Raw genomic sequence first — 10461 nt, forward strand, 5'->3', positions numbered from 1 at the left:
GTTCGACTGACCCGTGAAGTGCTTAGACTACATGGTTCCTAGTCAAGGCGTGTCTAATGCTAGGGATCAGAAACTAGGGCCCGTAAGTTTCGTGGCTTGTCAATTCCTATGGTTTTCGGTGTGTTACTTCCGGTAGGGTAGCACCTATATGGTTCCCTAAAGATGACCCGTGAAAGGGCACCGGTAATCGCGTTCCCCTACACAATAATCAATTACAAATATCAAAACAAGTAGTAAACATGAACACGTATAGAGAAACGGGAATTGCAAACCATATATTATAAATATGGAATGAAAAATGTGGAATACAACCAACCCTAGTACATAGGAAGAGTACAAGCTAATTAGCAAGTAGAAAGGGAAGAATCGGCCCTTGCCGGACTCAAGGCCATCTCTTAGGTCTTGGAGGTGGAACTCTCGAGCTTTATGGAAGAGGATGGAACAGAACTTCGACAAAGTGACGGAATAAATGAACAAGCTCTTAAGGTGGTAGAGTTTGGTTTACATAAAATCTGAATGAGGAAATGAGTGCTAATCACTCTTATTTATACACATCAAGTTCGGAGGTAAAATCGTAAATACATAAATTACAAATAAGAATTCACATTGTTTGTGCAGGTTTCACACGGCACGCCCCGCATGGAAGGGAGGACGCCCCGTGTGTCTACCACTTTGCCCATTCCGTTGATAATTTCTTCACGCGTGGACTGATTTCAGAGCTGTTGACTCAACCACGCTTCGCGTAGACCGGAGTATGCCCCATGTACTATGCTCTACGCCCTGCGTGGTAGGTGTTGACTATGTGGGAACGTGTGGGTTGACTGCCATGATTCAGTGGGAATTGCCCTACGCCCCGCGTACGTGCTGAATTATCACTTGTTCAATCTTTAACTCGTACCTGCAAAATACGACTCTCGAGAACCGAATTAGTTTGATGTTTTATTTTTCTGAAATTAATCAAAAGTAAAGGAAATTCACTAAAACCACAAAATTTATTTTTATTTTATTATTTATTTAAAAACACACTGTTTTTGTAATTAAACTTAATTATTAGCTCAAAATTAAATCGTAAATCACGCTAAAATATAGGGACAAAACGTCCCTATCAACCTCCTCGGGGTTTAAAGTTTTACTTGTCCTCAAGTAAAGAAAGTCGAAAGACAAGGGATTAAGACAATTAAGAAAAAACCTCCGGTTGGTTTAACCAAGTGCGTTATTTCAAAACTAAGGTTTTACAAAAAGTTTTCAATGAGTACTCATGTAAGCGGATGAGTGGCCAAACTTATTTGAAACCTTAATGATCAAACTTAATAGGCAATATTAACGATGATTGATTATCTTTTGAGAACCCAATTGTAACTCACCAAGGTATTTCACTCTTTACGCTCAATTTTTGGTGGGTTTTTGTACGTTCTTCTTTGTACTTACTCAAAATCATCCCGAGTTTGCATGTTCATCTGAGTTTTTCCACCTATTTTATGGTTGGGAATATTAAAAATGAACCCGGAAGGGGGTTGTAATGTAGGCGGGCTTTTTAGTGGTAAGTGGTTAGTTTTCAGAAACTCGAGTCTGAATACCGATTTTGGTGATTGCTGAAAGAACTAAATAAGGGTTACAGAAAATACGATTGGTATTGATGAACAGAAATCGAGCTGTGTCGTGGCGGTTGCCACTGCCCTAAAAGCGATTTCGGCAGACCGAGGTACAATCTGTAATTCCGGTCGCTCCCCAAGATTAACACAGAAACCTTCGAACCTGTGCACTCAAGGCCGAAGATAATAGAACAGCAAAAGGTTATTTTAAGTGCCCAGAAAGTTTGATTAAAGAGGAAGATCGAAAAACTGTGTGTTGAAGAAACTGGAAACTCATGTATTTATAGCCTTCTGAAATAAGAACGTTGGAACGTTCACTTACACGTTAGAAGGTGGAGTAAGACCAGGAGAAAAATAAGGTTCCGTTTTTGAGTGATTAAAACGTTGAAGAAAAATTCAAAAGAAGTTAAAACGGATAGAAATACAAATAAAATTCGGGCCCAGTCCAGTCGGGACGGGCGGGCGTCGCACGAACGAACGAGCGAGCGCGCGCGTGTGGTATATTTGCTAAAACCTTCTTAACACAATTTAAAGGCTTCTAAAGCCCAATTCTATATATACCCACTCAAAGGGTTGTTTGTTTCCCATGTGGGATTGTAAAGGTGCTCTTGAGAGCAAAGAGGTTAAAGACAAATATACCCACACTTTCAAAGCTATTTCTTTTTCAACACTAAAGCCATTTTATCTAACAATCCCCCACAAATGGCTTTATAAAAACATTTAAAATAGTACAAAGGAAATAATTTTCTGGGCAAATAAAACGAGTAGGACAAGGTTATGAAAACTTAAGTATCAATGTCTTTCGATTGAATTGATACGTAGTGAGATGAGGCAACAGAGTGACGTTTTGGAAGTGAATTGCTCTTGAACTTCTAAAACTTCATCCGATACCCCCACAACACGTAAATAACCTTAAAAAACTTTTGTTGTTCCGCGATAAAACTTTACAACGCTTTTGAAGGCCATGCGTACACCTTGGATCTTATGAGTGCTCTAAAAAGACTGCCTAAGTCTTTCATAGAAGGCGACCCACCTCCACACTCAAGTAGGTGATCTCCAAAATGAGATCATTAAGAGTTTCTCGTAACTCAACCTTCAAAACACATCCATCAAGTCCATGAACATGAACCACCACTTAATCGGGCTATGGATTACACAATCACTATTATTTGCCATAGGAATGGGAGAGGTATAGTGCATATCGAGGACAATATGGCTTCGTTTGACCACGAATGGTGTCCACCATATTTCCTTTATTCAACAGGCTTTAGTCCCATTCCCTTCGACGACTCAAGTACAACTCTTCTAGGTAACCCTTTGGTAAAGGGATCTGCTAGATTCTTTTCCGACCTCACATAGTCTAGGGCAATTACCCCATTCTTCAAGAGTTGTTTCAAAATTCCATGTCTAATGCGAATAGGTCTTCTCTTTCCATTGTAGACACTATTCTTTGCAGTACCGATAGCTGCCTGTGAATCACAATGCATTGAAATGGGTGCAGAAGAATTCCCCCACAATGGAACATCTGCTACTAGTGCCCTCAACCATTCTGCTTCTTGACTAGCTAGTTCAAGAGCTATAAATTCAGATTCCATGGTTGATCGAGCAATACAAGATTGCTTGGATGATTTCCAAGACACTGCACCACCACCTAGAACAAAAACATAGCCACTGGTGGAACTCACCTTATCATTGTTAGATACCCAATTTGCATCAGTATATCCTTCTAAAACAGCAGGAAATTTAGTAAAGTGCAAACAACAATTCATGGTACCTCTTAAGTATTTCAATAAGCGATAAAGTGCACTCCAGTGTTCATTATTTGGACAGTGAGTATATCTACTCAATCTACTAACAGCATAAGCTATGTCCGGTATGATTCATTAGGAACATTACATTGCCTATGATCTTAGCATATTCCTCTTGGGAGACACTATTTCCTCCCTTATTGCTTGTTAAATTTACACTAGGATCATAAGGAGTTCTAGCTGGAACTACATCAAAACTGTTAAACTTTGTCAACAGTTTTTCAACATAATGTGATTGTCCTAATGAGTACCCATTTTCTGTCTTAGTAATTTTGATGCCAAGAATTACATCCGCTTCTCCCATGTCTTTCATGTCAAAGTGAGAAGAAAGAAAGGATTTTGTGTCATTAACCACATCTAAGCTTGTCCCTAAGATAAGCATGTCATCTACATATAGGCATATAATCACATAGTTCGAATCACAAGATTTAGAATAGACATATGTATCTGATCCATTAACCACATACCCATTGGAAAGTAAAACACTGTTAAATTTTTCATACCATTGTTTGGGTGCTTGTTTCAACCCATAGAGTGATTTTTTCAATTTGCACACTTTGTCCTCGTGTCCAGGTATGACGTGTCCTTCTGGTTGCTGTACATAGATCTCCTCTTCTAAATCCCCATTTAGAAATGCCGTCTTTACATCCATTTGATGTATCACCAAGTTATGAATTGCTGCAATTGCAATAAGAACTCTAATAGTAGAGATTTTAGTAACAGGAGAATATGTGTCAAAATAGTCAATTCCTTTCTTTTGACTATAGCCCACTACAACTAATCTAGCCTTAAATTTTTCAATGGATCCATCAGGCCTCAATTTTCGTTTAAATATCCATTTACACCTTATAGGTCTAGAGCCTTTTGGCAGATCAACTAATTCCCATATATGGTTGGCCATAATGGAATCTATTTCACTCTTAATAGCTTCTTTCCAAAAATCAGCATCTATAGAGGTAACAGCTTCTTTATATGTTTTTGGGTCTTCTTCTATTAGATAGGCAGACATAATCTCATCAGTAATGTTATCTGGATTTTCTAATAGAAAGGCTGAAATGAAGTCTGGTCCAAAGCTATTTTCTATTCTTCTCCTTTTGCTTCTCCTAGGTTCAAAAGCAACATCATTTTCATTCTCATCCTGAGGTATGGATGAAGCAGACACAATTGGAGTAGGAAAAGGTAATGGAGTAGAAGCACTAGTTGCCTCACACTGTTTGTCTTTCTTTAGGGGAAATGTGTTTTCAAAAAACACTACATCTCTAGATTCACATATGCTATAGTCGTTTAGATTCATGAACCTATAAGTGGCACTATTTGAGGCATAACCAATGAAAACACAATCAAAGGTCTTGGGTCCTATGTTAGGCTTCTTAAAGGATGGAAATGCAACTTTAGCAAGACAACCCCAAACTCTCAAAAAATTCAAATTGGGTGCAAACCCCTTCCACATTTCATAAGGAGTTTTATCTAATTTTTTATGAGGAACCCTATTCAGAATATAGGACACCCCACATGTTATCAGATAACCCAGAACTAATTAACATGGCATTCATCATCTCTTTAAGAGTTCTATTTTTCGTTTCAGCTATACCGTTTTGTTGAGGTGTATACGGTGCATTAGTCTCATGTACAATGCCATTATTTTCACAAAAGGACTTAAGGAAAAAAGTTCCATATTCTCCTCCCCTATCGGACCTAAGTCTTTTTATTTTCTTATCTAATTGATTTTCTACCTCTGATTTAAACTTAATAAACATATGCTCAGCCTCATCTTTTGATTTCAATAAATACACTTTGGTATATCTAGAGAAGTCATCAACAAAAGTAATGTAATATCTTTTTCCGCCTTTGCTAACAGAATTTTTAAAATCAGCCAAATCAGAGTGAATTAAACCAAGCAGTTCTGTGCTTCTATTCTCAACAGGTAAGAAAGGTTTCTTTGCAAATTTTGCTTCCACACATATAGAGCATTTGGAGTTAATTTCAGAATTAGTGACATTTATAACATGCATATTTCCCAATTTTTTAATGGAAGCAAAATTTACGTGTCCTAATCTACCATGCCACAAATCAATGGATTCACTCAAGTAAACGGAAGCAGATGTAGTTGCATTAATTCCAACAGAATTCACATGGACAGTGTTCAAAATAAAGAGGCCATCAGCTAGGTACCCTTTTCCCACAAAAGTCCATTCCTAGTGAGAATAACCTTATCAGCCTCAAAGATAATTTTTAAACCAGCCTTGTTTAGCAAGCTATCAGAAATAAGATTCCTACGAAGAGCAGGCACATACAGCACATTATTTAAAGACAAGCTTTTTCCAGAAGTTAATTTAATTAAAACTGTTCCTTTACCGATAACACCAGCAGTAGTGGTGTTTCCCATGTAGACGCATTCCCCATCAGCAGTGTCCTCAAAGTGATTAAACAGGTCCTTGTTTGAGCATAAGTGCCTTGTAGCTCCAGTATCTAGAACCCAGTCCGTTTTGTTTTCCACCAGATTAACTTTAACCACAACAGCAGCAATAATTTCTTCATTTTCTACTAGATTGGATTGTGGAGCAGCTCTGTTGTTTGGATTATGATTGGTGTTCTGTTGGTTCTTCCTTTGGTAGCACTGAAATGCCTTGTGGCCAGGTTTACCACACACAAAGCATTCCACTACTTTCTTCTTCTGAATTCTTCCATTCTTCTTGAAAGGCTTGTTTTGGTTTGAGCCTTTTTGGAATTTGGTTGAAGGTCCTTTGTTCCTGTCTTTTGGCACCACAGCAGATTCAACAATATTAGCATTAATTGAAACAGACTTAGAGGAAAGTTGCTTATCTTTCATTCGATTTGCTTCTTCAATTCTCATGTGGCTGACAAGCTCCTGAAGACTGAAGTCCTTTTTCTTATGCTTCAGATGGTTTCTGAAATCACTCCAGGAGGGTGGAAATTGTTTCAAGAGGACATTTGCTTGCAGCAAATCAGACATTGTCGTGCCTTCACCCAGAACTTCAGCAACAAGATTCTCATATTCATGAATTTGATCAATGATGGGTTTTTCATCAACCATTTGATAATTGAACCATCTGCCAACCACATACTTACGTTTTCCAGCATCATCAGACCCGTATTTTTCTTTGAGGGTATCCTAGATTTCTTTGGCAGATTTCTTATTGACAAAAATATCGAACAGTGGGTTCGATATATGATTCAGCAGATGACCCCTAACATTTTTGTTGTCTTTTTCGTATTTTGCAGAACGGGTGTCGTACTGCTGAAAAATCAGAGACATGGCAGGACCGTTTGGGTCAGTGGGTGGTTCCTGGACAACAACATAGTCCAGTTCGAGCTGTTCAAAGAAAATCAGAATTTTCTGCGACCATCTCTTATAGTTAAGACCGTCCAGAGGTTCAAGTTTGGAAAGGTCAGGAAGGGATTTCGCAATTAAAGCAGACATGATTGCGAAATAGAAATTCGCTTTCAGATTGAAAGAACTAAATAAGGGTTACAGAAAATACGATTGGAATTAATGAACAGAAATCGAGCTGTGCCGTGGCGGTTGCGACTGCCCTGAAAGCGATTTGGGCAGACCGAGGTGCAATCTGTAATTCCGGTCGCTCCCCAAGGTTAACACAGAAACCTTCGAACCTGTGCACTCAAGGCCGAAGATAATAGAACAGCAAAAGGTTATTTTAAGTGCCCAGAAAGTTTGATTAAAGAGGAAGATCGAAAAACTGTATGTTGAAGAAACTGGAAACTCATGCATTTATAGCCTTCTGAAATAAGAACGTTGGAACGTTCACTTACACGTTAGAAGGTGGAGTAAGACCAGGAGAAAAATAAGGTTCCGTTTTTGACTGATTAAAACGTTGAAGAAAAATTCAAAAGAAGTTAAAACGGATAGAAATAAAAATAAAATTCGGGCCCAGTCCAGTCGGGACGGGCGGGCGTCGCACGAACGAGCGAGCGCGCGCGTGTGGTATATTTGCTAAAACCTTCTTAACACAATTTAAAGGCTTCTAAAGCCCAATTCTATATATACCCACTCAAAGGGTTGTTTGTTTCCCATGTGGGATTGTAAAGGTGCTCTTGAGAGCAAAGAGGTTAAAGACAAATATACCCACACTTTCAAAGCTATTTCTTTTTCAACACTAAAGCCATTTTATCTAACAATTGCATCATTTTCTTATCGTTTTTTTCCTACGAAGCACGAAAGATATATTTTGAAATTGCTCGGGTGGAGCTTGAGAATGCCTATTTTTCTCTTTATTTTATTTATTTTTCTTTTCTTTTTAGTCGAGAGAGGCACAAAAACGATTCCAAAGATTATTGTGCTTTCTTGCTAGAGACTTAGCTTGTTTCGGGTATTTCCGATGCTTTTGATTTTGGTATTCGAACAAGAGGAAACAGGGTTACATGTTAATAGGGTGTTAGCAAAGAAGTTAGTTAATAGGCTCGAGGGGGCTTCCTAGAGATTAATGAAAACGAAGAAAAAATAATTAAGAAAAAATTAGCCTAAGTGGGTTCGTTTTATCATCTATTGCCCTTCTTACCAAAACAAGTGTACTTAACCCGGTATTAAATGCAAACTCTATGAGCTGAGTGAAGTTAAAGCCCTCAAAATGTCGTGAAAAAAATAGAGTTCTCCTACGAACTCTTTTAGGCTCAAAATACCTCACATAAATTTCGGGTTTAATTGTGTACTTTCAAGTTCTCGTAAAAATTTTAAAAATCCCGTCTTTATTGCCTTTTTAAATTTCATTATAGAGGTGACTCGTGGGTTAGGATTCAATGCTTTTGTTAAGTGCAAATCTCGACTATGCATAAACTTCCTAGCTTCGAAACCAAGACTTAAATTTCTTAATTAGACCGATCCTTTGTGTTTTAACGTTTTTACTTCTAAGGACAAATAACGGAACTTCTAATTAATTTCCGAGGGAGGTGATGTGTTGGGAAAATTTTCGAACCAATAATTTAGTTTAATTATTTTATTTTTATTTTTGTTTTTGTTAGTGCAAACAAACTACTAGTGCGGAGCAAGACTGATACCATCTTAGTAATATGAACGAGTAAAAAAGAAACTGATATGTATTATCTGTAAAAATAGAAAAATTGAATTACATCTTAGTACATTACACTATTTATATTAAGTACATATGCTTCTTCAACTAATTATATATGGATTTTATTTATACTTGGAACATTGTATACTAAATTTCATCTTATAATTCTTCTATTTTAAGACTCCTCCCACAAGATGAAACTTGGTGTACAATTTTTACACTTAAATAACCTTAAAACTAAAAAGTTGAAGAATTAAAATTGCTTAAAATATAATTTTATTCTTGAAATTTTTCATTTTGAGATTGTTATCAGCCAAATTTAGCAAAATCAACCCAAAATAGCTAACGATGTCAACCACTGAGTTTGTTTTGTAATAAAAAAACCCACAAATACCGATCCGTAAAACCGTAAAACCATATGGATTTTATTTGAAATTAAGTCTTGGATTTTTAGTCTCCATCAACAGTTATGCGTATGTATTTTCTAATTATGCTCCTTTCATTTTTACTATAAATAACTCAGTTGCACCATTTATTCAAATTTTCAAATTATGGATACAAAGTCTTAGAAAAATCATGGATTGAAGGAAGAATTAGGCATTTGGTCGCCAGAGAGATGATATCGAGCTCTAGGAGTATGCATCAGTTCGGTTTAAATCGGCTCGATTTTTCGGTTCAGTTTTTTTTTTTTTTTTTGACACTTCTGGCATCTGCTTTATTTTTAGGCGCATTCCGTATTCAATTCGCTTCGATTCGGTTTGACATCTAATGTAAAAAAAATAGAACCACATCGAATTACACATATTATACATTATATATATATATATATATATATATATATATATATATATATATATATATATTTATTTATTTATTTTACAAGTTTAATTTTTTTTAGGGTAAATTCTAAAAAAAACCCATGTGGTTTGATGTTGTTCCAAAAAAACCCCTGTGGTTTGTTTTTACAAAAAAAAGGACCGTGGTTTCACCGTTACCCGAAAAACGGAAAATGACTTAACACCGTTAAAAATGCTGACGTGGCAAGGGGTAGAGTTGGAAAATTATTTTTTTTTTATTTTTTTTTATTTCTTCTTCTTCTTCTTCTTCTTCTTCGTCTTCTTCTTCTTCTTCTTCTTCCTCCATTCCGTATTCAATTCGCTTCGATTCGGTTTGACATCTAATGTAAAAAAAATAGAACCACATCGAATTACACATATTATACATTATATATATATATATATATATATATTTATTTATTTATTTATTTTACAAGTTTAATTTTTTTAGGATAAATTCCAAAAAAAAACCCTCTGGTTTGATGTTGTTCCAAAAAAACCTCTGTGGTTTGTTTTTACAAAAAAAAGGACCGTGGTTTCACCGTTACCCGAAAAACGGAAAATGACTTAACACCGTTAAAAATGCTGACGTGGCAAGGGGTAGAGTTGGAAAATTATTTTTTTTTTATTTCTTCTTCTTCTTCTTCTTCTTCTTCTTCTTCTTCTCTTCTTCTTCCTCCTCTCCTCTCCTCTTCTTCTTTTTCTTTTTTTAAATTTCTGAAATCCAGACGTTACGTCTGAAACCCATACGTTCTTAAGAATGTCTGGATTTCAGACGTCCAGAATTCTGGAATTTTCCAGAAATTCTGGAAATTTTCCAGAATTCTAGAAAATTCCAGAATTCTGGAATTTTTCCACAATTCTGGAAATTAAAAAAAAGAAAAAAAAGATGAAAAAAATAAGAAGAAGAGAAGAGAGAGAGGAAGAAGAAGAAGAAAAAAGAAAAAGAAGAAGAAGAAGAAGAAGAAGGTGGAGGAGGAGGAGGAGAAGAAGAAAAAAATGAGGAGGAGAGGAAGAGGAAGAAAAAGAAAAAGAAAAAAGAAAAATTAAAAAAATATATATATATTTTTTTCCAACTCTACCCCTTGCCACGTCAGCATTTTTAACGGTGTTAAGTCATTTTCCGTTTTTCGGGTAACAGTGAAACCACGGTCCTTTTTTTTTGTAAAAACAAACC

This window comes from Euphorbia lathyris, chromosome 5 (genome assembly GCF_963576675.1).
Source record: "Euphorbia lathyris chromosome 5, ddEupLath1.1, whole genome shotgun sequence".
Classification (NCBI taxonomy): Eukaryota; Viridiplantae; Streptophyta; class Magnoliopsida; order Malpighiales; family Euphorbiaceae; genus Euphorbia; species Euphorbia lathyris.